General features: G+C 40.9%; 1 non-coding gene across 1 annotated transcript; it reads right to left on the bottom strand.

Moving 5' to 3' along the window:
• Positions 1-508: 508 nt before the first annotated feature.
• Positions 509-615, bottom strand: LOC127133727 (small nucleolar RNA R71). Its single transcript, XR_007807673.1, has one exon. It is a non-coding gene; the product is annotated as a small nucleolar RNA R71 (small nucleolar RNA).
• Positions 616-2711: the final 2096 nt, after the last annotated feature.

The raw sequence follows: 2711 nt of genomic DNA, 5'->3' as shown, positions 1-2711 counted from the left end.
CTTACGAATCAACGACGTTGAACGATATCTCTGAGTCTTACGACGAATTCGGGAGTATCGTGCTACAAACAATCTTCCTCCAATCGAAATTCCTGATCTCAAAAATCTCTTTCCTTCGACGATACCCGAGATGGCAGAACCAGCTCGTGCTCTTCGAGATTATGCTGCTCCATCGCAAGATGAGCCGCATTCGAGTATTGCTCCACCCGCAATCGAAGCAAACAACTTTGAACTTAAACCTTCGCTGTTACAGGCAGTGCAACAGAACCAATTTTCTAGAAATCCTACCGACGATCCAAACCTTCATTTATCCGTATTTGTCCAATACGCTGATACCGTTAAAGCTAATGGTGTCACTTCAGAGGCAATTCGACTTCGTCTCTTTCCTTTCTCGTTAAGAGATAAAGCTAGAAGATGGCTTCAGTCTCTTCCTTCCAACTCAGTCACCACATGGAATGAGTTGAAGAAAGTCTTTCTTGCCCGATATTTTCCTCCAAGCAAAACATCTATGTTAAGAGCCCAGATAAATGGATTTAAGCAGAAAGATAACGAGTCTCTTTTCGAAGCATGGGAAAGATACAAAGACATGATGAGACTTTTCCCACACCATGGTTTAGAGGACTGGTTAGTAATTCATACCTTCTACAATGGTCTCTTGTACAACACAAGGTTAACAATAGACGCCGCCGCCGGTGGTGCACTTATGGATAAACCTTACGCTGACGCTTATCAACTTATCGAGAGCATGGCCCAAAACCATTATCAGTGGGGAAGCCACCGAACAATGGTAGAGAAACCTCAAACAAAAGGGGGCATGTACGAGATAAGTAGCCTTGATCATGTTAATGCAAAAGTGGATGCTCTGGCCCAGAAAATTGAAAGTTTAAATGTATCACCTCCAGCCACCGTGGTTGCCGTAACTCAAAATTGCGAAGTCTGTGGAATTCAAGGTCACACTCCTACAGATTGTCAACTCCTAACAGGAATCCAAGCAGAGCAGGTGAACTATGCTCAAGGAAATCCTTACTCGCATACCTATAACTCAAATTGGAAGAACCATCCTAACTTTTCATATAAAAGTAATAATGCTCTATATGCACCAGGTCAAGCTCCCAGTCAAGCCCCAGCTGTACCACCTGGATATCAAAAGCCAACCCCATCTACACCTAACAATAACGTTCCTAGGAAATCCAATTTGGAAATCATGATGGAGAACTTTATAGCTTCTCAACAGCAAACCAATAAAGAGTTCTTAAACCAGAATGTACACACTAGCAAACAGATTAAACAACTAGCAAGTAAAGTAGATGCTCTGGCTACCCATAACAAAATGCTGGAAACACAAATCTCGCAAGTAGCTCAACAACAAGTGCCTACTGCTGCCCCAACTGGTACCTTTCCTGGACAGCCCCAACCTAACCCGAAAGGCCACGCTCATGCAATTATATTAAGAAGTGGAACAGAGGTAGAAGGACCGTCTGACCCAAGGATTGAGAACCAAAACTCTAAAAATTCAACTGAGGAAGAAGGTAAACCTAAGGAAGAGGAAGAATGTAATAAGGAAACCGTAGAAAACAAAGAACCTTATGTACCTCCGCCGCCTTACAAACCACCTATCCCATATCCTCAAAGGCTAATTAAAACCAAAGATGCGGGCCAATTTAAAAAATTTGTCGACCTACTGAAACAATTAAACGTCACCATCCCTTTTATAGAAGTTATTACGCAGATGCCTTCATATGCTAAGTTCTTAAAGGAAATTTTATCTAATAAAAGGAAACTTGAAGATAGCGAAACCGTTACACTCACTGCTGAGTGTAGTGCAATAATCCAAAATATGCCTCCTAAACTTAAAGATCCTGGTAGTTTTTCTATACCCTGTCATATAGGAAAATTTGTCATAGATAAAGCTTTATGCGTTTTAGGAGCCGGTATCAGTGTTATGCCATTATCCATATGCAAGAAACTTGAAATGGGAGAATTAAGACCAACTAAAATGTCTGTGCAATTAGCAGATCGTTCCGTTAGATATCCCGTAGGAATTCTTGAAAACGTTCTCGTGCGCATAGGTCAATTCTACATTCCCACCGATTTTATAATTATGGACATAAGACAAGATGAAGTTACCCCCATTATATTGGGAAGACCATTCTTAGCAACCGCCGGTGCTATCATAGACGTAAAACGAGGACGACTCACTTTCGAAGTAGGAGAAGAGAAAATTGAGTTCATTCTTTCCAAATTTTTGAAAGCACCTGCAATAGAAGACACATGTTACTTCATGGATATCATCGATGAACGCATAAAAGAAACAGAATTAGAAAATGACGAATTGTCTGACTATCGTGTAGAAGAGAGACCGAACCATGTTTAGCAATAACATCAGATCCTACGCAATGCCTTAAGAAACCAACCCTCGACCTGAAAACACTTCCCAAAAATCTGAGATATGAATTCCTAGACTTAGAACTTGAACGACCAGTGATAGTCAATGCAGACCTAGGAAAACTTGAAACCGAAAAACTCCTACATATCTTAAGAAAATACCCAACCGCATTAGGATACAACATCACCGATCTTAAAGGGATAAGTCCTTCTATTTGTATGCAGCGCATCATGCTAGAAGAAGACTGTAAAACTTCTAGGGAACATCAGAGGAGACTAAACCCAATCCTGAGTGAGGTAGTGAAGAAGGAAGTAATGAAGTTATT

Source organism: Lathyrus oleraceus, chromosome 3 (genome assembly GCF_024323335.1).
Source record: "Lathyrus oleraceus cultivar Zhongwan6 chromosome 3, CAAS_Psat_ZW6_1.0, whole genome shotgun sequence".
Taxonomy (NCBI): domain Eukaryota; kingdom Viridiplantae; phylum Streptophyta; class Magnoliopsida; order Fabales; family Fabaceae; genus Lathyrus; species Lathyrus oleraceus.
Note: the sequence above shows the minus strand (reverse complement) of the source record. Positions and strands in the feature narration are given on the sequence as shown.